This window comes from Rutidosis leptorrhynchoides, chromosome 2, assembly GCF_046630445.1.
Source record: "Rutidosis leptorrhynchoides isolate AG116_Rl617_1_P2 chromosome 2, CSIRO_AGI_Rlap_v1, whole genome shotgun sequence".
Lineage (NCBI taxonomy): Eukaryota > Viridiplantae > Streptophyta > Magnoliopsida > Asterales > Asteraceae > Rutidosis > Rutidosis leptorrhynchoides.
In genome coordinates, this window is record NC_092334.1 from 198,106,435 (window position 1) to 198,118,373 (window position 11,939).

An 11,939-nucleotide genomic window follows, 5' to 3' on the forward strand; every position below is an offset into this window, starting at 1 on the left:
GATATAATATATAAATTTGTTCAACTATGATGGTATGTTAATAAATATAAAGATGATATAGGTTCGTGAATCGAAGGCCAACCTTGCACATGTTAAATGATGTTATATGTATTTTTACTACAAAATACAGTATGGTGAGTATATAGTCCCTTTTAAACCCTAAATATTTTGGGATGAGAATACATGCATTTTATGATTTACGTTATGGACACAAGTGATCAAAAATAAATTCTATGTTGAGTTGTACCATGGCATATTTCTTTATACTTGGTAGCTAATATTTACATGAGGAACGTAAACGCGAATCCAGTTGATAGATCTATCGGGCCTGACAACCCCAACCGGGCTGGACGACCAGTTTTCAACGGTTGCACAGTACTTCGTTTCTGTATACTACACTTGGTACGGTGTAGTGGTTATTTAAGAATATGCTGCGATGATTTAAATGTTAAGTATGGTTACCAAGTGCTCAACTGCTTTTTCATACACTTGCGAGTGTATTATGTTTAAATATATGAAATCTTGTGGTCCATAGTTATAACACTGCTAGCATCAAACCTATATCTCACCAACTTTATGTTGACGTTTTAAAGCATTTTTATTCTCAGGTATGAATTAAGTCTTCCGCTGTGCATTTGCTCTTGTTAAAGACATTACTTGGAGTCAATCATCGCAATGGGACCAAATGTTAATGACTTTGTCCAGGAGGATTAGGACGGGTTGTTAAAGTTGGTATCAGAGCGGTGGTCTTAGTGAACCAGGTCTGCATTAGTGTGTCTAAATGATAAGTTGTTAGGATGCATTAGTGAGTCTGGACTTCGACCGTGTCTGCATGTCAAAAGTTTTGTTTATCATTTCTAGTCGAAAATCATTTGCTTATCATCCATAGAAAATTGCCTGCTTATCATTCACAAGTCTAGACACGTCTTACTGCATTTACTGCATTGATAGTGTATAGACAAAATTCATATCTTAGCGTATCTGTTACTGTAGAATTACCTGACACATGCCGTAAATTTCTCCGTAGTCTACGAAAACTTTAGTACCAAATATATATAGATATTCTATGAAGTTAGAATATCATCCGATATCTGAAAATCATGTCACATCGAAGATCCCTTCTATCCACCAAATTGCCCTATTGGCGATGAACCTGAAGCACTTACCGGCGAACCTGTTCGAGAAACCATTTTCTCTCTCTTTTCCCGAGTGTCTCGTCACGACTATACACTATCTCATATTCTAGATCTTATTTATCCGATCGTCCGAACCACCGATCATTCCGGTATAAGAGAAGAAGTCAACGAGCTTCGCTCTCGGGTAGTGGCTTTGGAGAACATAGTGCGAAGGTTACTGAAATGTCCCGTTCTTATTGATTAAAAACGTTCCATATTAATTGATTTCGTTGCGAGGTTTTGACCTCTATATGAGACGTTTTTCAAAGACTGCATTCATTTTTAAAACAAACCATAACCTTTATTTCATAAATAAAGGTTTAAAAAGCTTTACATAGATTATCAAATAATGATAATCTAAAATATCCTGTTTACACACGACCATTACATAGTGGTTTACAATACAAATATGTTACATCGAAATCAGTTTCTTGAATGCAGTTTTTACACAATATCATACAAACATGGACTCCAAATCTTGTCCTTATTTTAGTATGCAATAGCGGAAGCTCTTAGTATTCACCTGAGAATAAACATGCTTTAAACGTCAACAAAAATGTTGGTGAGTTATAGGTTTAACCTATATATATCAAATCGTAACAATAGACCACAAGATTTCATATTTCAATACACATCCCATACATAGAGATAAAAATCATTCATATGGTGAACACCTGGTAACCGACATTAACAAGATGCATATATAAGAATATCCCCATCATTCCGGGACACCCTTCGGATATGATATAAATTTCGAAGTACTAAAGCATCCGGTACTTTGGATGGGGTTTGTTAGGCCCAATAGATCTATCTTTAGGATTCGCGTCAATTAGGGTGTCTGTTCCCTAATTCTTAGATTACCAGACTTAATAAAAAGGGGCATATTCGGTTTCGATAATTCAACCATAGAATGTAGTTTCACGTAATTGTGTCTATTTTGTAAATCATTTATAAAACCTGCATGTATTCTCATCCCAAAAATATTAGATTTTAAAAGTGGGACTATAACTCACTTTCACAGATTTTTACTTCGTCGGGAAGTAAGACTTGGCCACTGGTTGATTCACGAACCCATAATAATATATACATATATATCAAAGTATGTTCAAAATATATTTACAACACTTTTAATATATTTTGATGTTTTAAGTTTATTAAGTCAGCTGTCCTCGTTAGTAACCTACAACTAGTTGTCCACGGTTAGATGTACAGAAATAAATCGATAAATATTATCTTGAATCAATCCACGACCCAGTGTATACGTATCTCAGTATTGATCACAACTCAAACTATATATATTTTGGAATCAACCTCAACCCTGTATAGCTAACTCCAATATTCACATATAGAGTGTCTATGGTTGTTCTGAAATATATATAGATGTGTCGACATGATAGGTCGAAACATTGTATACGTGTCTATGGTATCTCAAGATTACATAATATACAATACAAGTTGATTAAGTTATGGTTGGAATAGATTTGTTACCAATTTTCACGTAGCTAAAATGAGAAAAATTATCCAATCTTGTTTTACCCATAACTTCTTCATTTTAAATCCGTTTTGAGTGAATCAAATTGCTATGGTTTCATATTGAACTCTATTTTATGAATCTAAACAGAAAAATTATAGGTTTATAGTCGGAAAAATAAGTTACAAGTTTTTTTTGTAAAGGTAGTCATTTCAGTCGAAAGAACGACGTCTAGATGACCATTTTAGAAAACATACTTCCACTTTGAGTTTAACCATAATTTTTGGATATAGTTTCATGTTCATAAAAATCATTTTCTCAGAATAACAACTTTTAAATCAAAGTTTATCATAGTTTTTAATTAACTAACCCAAAACAGCCCGCGGTGTTACTACGACGGCTTAAATCCGGTTTTACGGTGTTTTTCGTGTTTCCAGGTTTTAAATCATTAAGTTAGCATATCATATAGATATAGAACATTTGTTTAGTTGATTTTAAAAGTCAAGTTAGAAGGATTAACTTTTGTTTGCGAACAAGTTTAGAATTAACTAAACTATGTTCTAGTGATTACAAGTTTAAACCTTCGAATAAGATAGCTTTATATGTATGAATCGAATGATGTTATGAACATCATTACTACCTTAAGTTCCTTGGATAAACCTACTGGAAAATATAAAAATGAATCTAGCTTCAACGGATCCTTGGATGGCTCGAAGTTCTTGAAGCAGAATCATGACACGAAAACAAGTTCAAGTAAGATCATCACTTGAAATAAGATTGTTATAGTTATAGAAATTGAACCAAAGTTTGAATATGATTATTACCTTGTATTAGAATTATAACCTACTGTAAGAAACAAAGATTTCTTGAGGTTGGATGATCACCTTACAAGATTGGAAGTGAGCTAGCAAACTTGAAAGTATTCTTGATTTTATGTAACTAGAACTTGTAGAATATATGAAGAACACTTAGAACTTGAAGATAGAACTTGAGAGAGATCAATTAGATGAATAAAATTGAAGAATAAAAGTGTTTGTAGGTGTTTTTGGTCGTTGGTGTATGGATTAGATATAAAGGATATGTAATTTTGTTTTCATGTAAATAAGTCATGAATGATTACTCATATTTTTGTAATTTTATGAGATATTTCATGCTAGTTGCTAAATGATGGCTCCCACATGTATTAGGTAACTCACATGAGCTGCTAAGAGCTGATCATTGGAGTGTATATACCAATAGTACATACATCTAAAAGTTGTGTATTGTACGAGTACGAATACGGGTGCATACGAGTAGAATTGTTGATGAAACTGAACGAGGATGTAATTGTAAGCATTTTCGTTAAGTAGAAGTATTTTGATAAGTGTATTGAAGTCTTTCAAAAGTGTATAAATACATATTAAAACACTACATGTATATACATTTTAACTGAGTCTTTAAGTCATCGTTAGTCGTTACATGTAAGTGTTGTTTTTAAACCTTTAGGTTAACGATCTTGTTAAATGTTGTTAACCCAATGTTTATAATATCAGATGAGATTTTAAATTATTATATTATCTCTTAATATGATATATATACATTAAATGTCTTTACAACGATAATCGTTACATATATGTCTCGTTTAAAAATCATTAAGTTAGTAGTCTTGTTTTTACATATGTAGTTCATTGTTAATATACTTAATGATATGTTTACTTATCATAGTATCATGTTAACTATATATATATCCATATATATGTCATCATATAGTTTTTACAAGTTTTAACGTTCGTGAATCACCGGTCAACTTGGGTGGTCAATTGTCTATATGAAACATATTTCAATTAATCAAGTCTTAACAAGTTTGATTGCTTAACATGTTGGAAACACTTAATCATGTAAATAACAATTTCATTTAATATATATATATAAATATGGAAAAGTTCAGGTCACTACAGTACCTACCCGTTAAATAAATTTCGTCCCGAAATTTTAAGCAGTTGGAGGTGTTGACGTATCTTCTGGAAATAAATGCGGGTATTTCTTCTTCATCTGATCTTCTCATTCCCAGGTGAACTCGGGTCCTCTACGAGCATTCCATCGAACCTTAACAATTGGTATCTTGTTTTGCTTAAGTCTTTTAACCTCACAATCCATTATTTCGACGGGTTCTTCGATGAATTGAAGTTTTTCGTTGATTTGGATTTCATCTAATGGAATAGTGAGATCTTCTTTAGCAAAACATTTCTTTAAATTCGAGACGTGGAAAGTGTTATGTACAGTTGCGAGTTGTTGAGGTAACTCAAGTCGGTAAGCTACTGGTCCGACACGATCAATAATCTTGAATGGTCCAATATACCTTGGATTTAATTTCCCTCGTTTACCAAATCGAACAACGCCTTTCCAAGGTGAAACTTTAAGCATGACCATCTCTCCAATTTCAAATTCTATATCTTTTCTTTTAATGTCAGCGTAGCTCTTTTGTCGACTTTGGGCGGTTTTCAACCGTTGTTGAATTTGGATAATCTTCTCGGTAGTTTCTTGTATTATCTCCGGACCCGTAATATGTCTATCCCCCACTTCACTCCAACAAATCGGAGACCTGCACTTTTTACCATAAAGTGCTTCAAACGGCGCCATCTCAATGCTTGAATGGTAGCTGTTGTTGTAGGAAAATTCTGCTAACGGTAGATGTCGATCCCAACTGTTTCCAAAATCAATAACACATGCTCGTAGTATGTCTTCAAGCGTTTGTATCGTCCTTTCGCTTTGCCCATCAGTTTGTGGATGATAGGCAGTACTCATGTCTAGACGAGTTCCTAATGCTTGCTTTAATGTCTGCCAGAATCTTGAAATAAATCTGCCATCCCTATCAGAGATAATAGAGATTGGTATTCCATGTCTGGAGACGACTTCCTTCAAATATAGTCGTGCTAACTTCTCCATCTTGTCATCATCTCTTATTGGCAAGAAGTGTGCTAACTTTGTGAGACGATCAACTATTACCCAAATAGTATCAAAACCACTTGCAGTCCTTGGCAATTTAGTGATGAAATCCATGGTAATATTTTCCCATTTCCATTCCGGGATTTCGGGTTGTTGAAGTAGACCTGATGGTTTCCGATGCTCAGCTTTGACCTTAGAGCACGTCAAACATTCTCCTACGTATTTAGCAACATCGGCTTTCATACCCGGCCACCAAAAATGTTTCTTGAGATCCTTGTACATCTTCCCCGTTCCAGGATGTATTGAGTATCTGGTTTTATGAGCTTCTCTAAGTACCATTTCTCTCATATCTCCAAATTTTGGTACCCAAATTCTTTCAGCCCTATACCGGGTTCCGTCTTCCCGAATATTAAGATGCTTCTCCGATCCTTTGGGTATTTCATCCTTTAAATTTCCCTCTTTTAAAACTCCTTGTTGCGCCTCCTTTATTTGAGTAGTAAGGTTATTGTGAATCATTATATTCATAGATTTTACTCGAATGGGTTCTCTGTCCTTCCTGCTCAAGGCGTCAGCTACCACATTTGCCTTCCCCGGGTGGTAACGAATCTCAAAGTCGTAATCATTCAACAATTCAATCCACCTACGCTGCCTCATATTTAGTTGTTTCTGATTAAATATGTGTTGAAGACTTTTGTGTTCGGTATATATAATACTTTTGACCTCATATAAGTAGTGCCTCCAAGTCTTTAATGCAAAAACAACCGCGCCTAATTCCAAATCATGCGTCGTATAATTTTGCTCGTGAGTCTTCAATTATCTAGACGCATAAGCAATCACCTTCATTCGTTGCATTAATACACAACCGAGACCTTGCTTTGATGCGTCACAATAAATCACAAAATCATCATTCCCTTCAGGCAATGACAATATAGGTGCCGTAGTTAGCTTTTTCTTCAATAACTGAAACGCTTTCTCTTGTTCATCCTTCCATTCAAATTTCTTCCCTTTATGCGTTAATGCAGTCAAGGGTTTTGCTATTCTGGAAAAGTCTTGGATGAACGTTCTGTAGTAACCAGCTAGTCCTAAAAACTGGCGTATGTGTTTCGGAGTTTTCGGAGTTTTCGGGGTTTCCCACTTTTCAACAGTTTCTATCTTTGCCGGATCCACCTTAATACCTTCTTTGTTCACTATGTGACCGAGGAATTGAACTTCTTCCAACCAAAATGTACACTTTGAAAACTTAGCGTACAATTCTTCCTTCCTCAATACTTTTAACACCTTTCTCAAATGTTCACCGTGTGATGCCCCGTACAAAACCATCGTGTACGAATCATCAACAACAAGATCATTACAAGGTTATGTACTATATGCTGTAATTAAAGAAATTGCATTCGCGATAAAAAGGTGATGTCATAACCGACATCAAATGTTTTACATTTCAAAAGCATGCTTCACTAAGTAGAAGCAAATAATAAGTGTACGTGACCACAATGGTCGTTACAAGTCATAGTTCAAAAGTACGAATGTTTGAATGCAAAGTAAAGTAGTTCATGCGTGGACAACTCTAAGCAGCGGGTTCTACAGCACGACTAGTACACAGCGGAAGTAACCTCAAGCACCTGAGAAATACATGCTTAAAAACGTCAACACAACGGTTGGTGAGCTATAGTTTAAGTATAACAGTATGTAAGGTAGGCCACGAGATTTCAGTGCTACAAAGAGCGTTTCAAAACAGTATGATAAAGTATATGTTAACCGTGGGCACTTGGTAACTAACTTAACGTTTAAAATACCCCCTGAAAGTACACTTGGCGAGTGCGTATGTTTACGAAGTATTAAACACTCGTTGACTGCTAGCGCGACTAGCCCGAGTGGGGATGTCAAACCCTATGGATCCATATCTAAGATTCGCGTTCACGGTTCATAAACCAATGATTAAACGTTACCGAGCTAAAGGGAATCTTTATGCCGTTGTATAACCCACACATATATAAAGTTTAAGTACTCGTGCCTAGTATGTAAAACATAAAATCCGCATGTATTCTCAGTTCCCAAAATAAGTTTAAAGTAAAAAGGGAATGCTATAACTCACAATGATATGTAGCGGTAAAGTAGTAGTCGGGAAAGGTGTGCAAGTAAATGGTCCGAAGTCCTCAACCTAAGTCAAATAGTACTAAGTCAGTAAATCGTCTTAATAGGTTTAAAAGTATGTATTTAAGGTCTTAAGGGTCATCATCATTCATCATCAAACAAAAGGCGTAAAGTAAGTTTCGTTTATGAAAGTAGTTTTCTACAAAGTCTGACTTCAGTCAGTCACCACGACCTCTACCCTTACTGAATTAAGGTGAGACCAGTGGCCATGGCTCCGTCTATGAGTCCCTTAAGTGTGGTAAAATTTACAGAAGCAAACTCGTCTTGGTTTGACCGTGGCGACGGTCTAAGTGCGAGTAGGTCATAAATTTCTGCACAGCGTTAAAGGACATAGTGACGATCGGAGGGCCATAAATCCTAAACCGTAATTCGGATTAAGACGAGTCCTATATGAAAAGTTATCTACACGAACTGAGCTATCTGAAAATCAAGGTTACAGTAGCCCAGGTGTAATGGTCTGTTACAGAAACCAGAAAAACAGAAACTGTACACAGAAAACAGAAAAGTAAATGGACATAGTGACGCTCGGAGGGCCGTAGACTCTAAACCGTAACTCGGATTAAGACGAGTCTTATATGAAAAGTTATCTACTCGAAAAGTTCTATCTAAAAATCAAGGTTAGAACAGCCCAGGTCTACTGGTCTGTTCCAGAAGCATCAGGTCAGTAGGTTTTGGACAGAACAGTGAGTTTAAAAGGGGTTCCGGTGGTCTTGGTGCTTGATGTTCATCATGGTTCTCATCCTTGATGCATATAGCTTCAAGTGTACAACTCATTGATGTATATACATCATCTTAACCAAGTCTTGACCATCATAACCCTAGTGCAAGTCTAAGACATGAAGCACAACTCACTTAAGAGTTGCATGTAGTTTGATGAACCAAAGTTACATCAAAGTCTTAGGTTTGACACTTACATGAACTATAATAGAAATATTGAACTCTAAACTTGAAAATAAACTAACTACATGAAATTAAAGTGCAATAAATGAAGAAGTAACTAAGTAAACATGTAGTTTGTTCATGGTTGTTCATACTTTAAAGATTCAAACCAAAGTTTGATCTTTAGAAAGTAAACTTTAAAGTTTACTTCATGAACTTCAAGTATGAGTTTAATCAACACATGAACTTGCAATCTTTTAAGAAAGTATATGTAGAATCATAACTAGTAAGCTATGTTCTTGAGTATTCTTGCAATTACAAGATAAAAGAAGAATCTAACTAGAAAGTTGATTCTTGTAACAAGTATGTAACAACAACAAGTAAACAACTATAACTAACAAGTAATCAAACAACAAAGATGATGATGATTTAAGGTGTATAAATTCAGTTTTGTAAGAAAAGAAAAGGAAGAAAAGAAGTTCATAATGCTTACAATCTAGAGAGAAAAAGAGAGGAAAAGTTGAGAGGATTTTGTGTGTGTTTTTTGAGAGGATTTGTGAGTGAAGTAGTAAACAAGAAAATGAAACAAAACACTCCTAAAGGGAGCTTAGGGGCTGCAGTTTTTCAGCAGAAAATGGGGGGAAAGGAGAAGTTTGGTGGTCATTTGCATGGTAAAGCTCATAAAGTTGGATATTAGATGGGTTTGCATGGGGATAGTGAGCCAACAAGATTCCTAATGGTAAAACTAACTAGTTACATGCTAAACTAATACTTACAAGTGTCATGTGGGCTAGTTAATTCATAAATATAAGTAGGGTGGGCTTACACAAGTCCATTAACACTAAAAGGCCCAAGTTTGCAAGTAGTTAGCAAGTAATCCAATAAAAGTCCAACTTAAGCCCAAGTAACTAACTAATAGCTTTAGTTAATTAAAATGATTAATAAAACTTAATCATGAATGCAAATAATATTTAAAAATATTATTCGTGAAGTTTCGTGTGTCGCAGAGACGTTCCGGGCCATAAAAAGTCAAGTACGGGCAATTAAGGCAACATGTAAATGTAATAACATACATTCGTTTAATCATACGTATTAATAATAGTAATTATTAATAAATAAATGTTGGAAATTCCAGGGTCGTTACATTACCCACCTGTTAAAGAAAATTTCGTCCCGAAATTTAAGCTGAGGTAGATGGAGGAGTCGGGAAAAGGTGAGGATACTTTCGCATCATTTGATCCTCTCGTTCCCAAGTAAACTCAGGTCCTCGTTTGGCATTCCATCGTACCCGTACAATCGGAATCTTGTTGCGTTTCAAAGTCTTGATCTCACGATCCATAATTTCAACAGGTTCCTCCACAAAGTGGAGTTTATCGTCAATAGTAAGTTCTTCCAATGGTATGATAAGTTCGGGTGCAGCAAGACACTTCTTCAAGTTCGATACATGGAAGGTAGGATGAACTGATCTCAATTGTGCTGGTAGATCCAAACGGTATGCAACTGGTCCAACACATTCCAAGATCTCGAAAGGACCAATGTATCGTGGGTTTAACTTTCCACGTTTTCCAAAACAAATCACACCTTTCCAAGGTGCAACCTTTAACATTACACGATCACCAACGTTGAATTCAAAGTCTTTACGTTTAAGATCGGCATAACTCTTCTGACGATCACGGGCAGTCTTAAGTCTAGCTTGGATCTGAGCAATCTTCTCCGTGGTTTCGTGGACTACCTCGGGTCCGATGATTTGCTTTTCGCCTACTTCGGCCCAACAAATAGGAGATCGGCACTTACGGCCATACAATGCTTCAAAAGGTGCAGTATTAATGCTAGAGTGATAACTGTTGTTGTACGAGAATTCGGCGAGTGGCAAATGTCTTTCCCAGGCCTTTCCAAAATCAATGACACATGCACGCAACATGTCCTCCAAGGTCTGAATCGTTCGTTCACTTTGCCTGTCAGTCTGGGGATGATAAGCAGTGCTCATGTCGAGACGAGTTCCCATGGCTTCTTGCAAAGAACGGCAAGATCTAGAGGCAAAACGGGGATCGCGATCGGAGATGATCGATAAAGGTACACCATGACGAGATACAACCTCCTTGATGTACAGCTGAGCAAGTCTCTCCATTGTATCCGTTTCCTTCATCGCCAGGAAGTGTGCAGATTTGGTAAGGCGGTCAACAATAACCCAAATAGTATCGTATCCGCCCACCGTCTTCGGCAGCTTAGTAATGAAATCCATTGTGATCCTTTCCCACTTCCATTGTGGGATTTCCGGCTGTTGAAGTAACCCAGAAGGTCTCTGATGCTCGGCTTTAACCTTTGAGCAAGTCAAACACTTACCAACATAAGTCGCAACGTCCTTCTTAATATTCGGCCACCAATACTGTTCTTTAAGGTCGTGGTACATCTTGCCCGCACCGGGGTAAATCGAATATCTCGATTTGTGTGCTTCATCAAGTATCAGGTTTCGTAGATCTCCATAATAAGGTACCCAAATTCTTCCGGCATAACATCGGAGTCCATACTCCCTAACCTCGAATCGAGAGACAAGTATGTTCAAATGTTCGTGAGATATGTTCTCCTCCTTGAGAGCCTCAACTTGGGCTACTATGATTTGGTTGTTGAGGTTCGAATGAATGGTGATGTTCAGAGCCCTAACACGAAGAGGTGCCATCCTCTCTTTTCGGCTTAAAGCGTCAGCTACAACATTGGCCTTGCCAGGGTGATAACGGAGTTCACAATCGTAGTCGTTGAGCGTCTCGATCCATCGACGCTGTCTCATATTCAGTTGCTTCTGATCAAAGATGTGCTGGAGACTCTTGTGATCGGTGAAAATAGTGCTCTTAGTTCCATACAAATAATGTCTCCACAATTTGAGCGCAAAGACAACGGCTCCAAGTTCAAGATCATGTGTAGTGTAGTTCCGCTCGTGAATCTTCAATTAGCGGGAGGCATAGGCAATAACCTTTGATCGTTGCAACAGTACACAACCAAAACCACTCTTCGATGCATCACAATAAACAACAAAGTCGTCACTGCCTTCAGGGAGTGATAGGATAGGTGCGGAGGTTAACTTCTTCTTCAAAGTTTGGAATGCTAATTCGTGTGCGGGTTCCCAAATGAACTTCTTGCCCTTGTGAGTCAGCGCGGTCAAAGGACGCGCAATCAGAGAAAATCCTTCGATGAATCTTCGGTAATAACCGGCGAGACCTAGGAATTGGCGAATATGCGTTGGAGTAGTGGGGGTCTCCCACTTGCTGATAGCTTCAATCTTGGCGGGATCAACTTTGATACCCTGGTCGCTTACAACATGACCCAAAAATTGTACTTCCTTC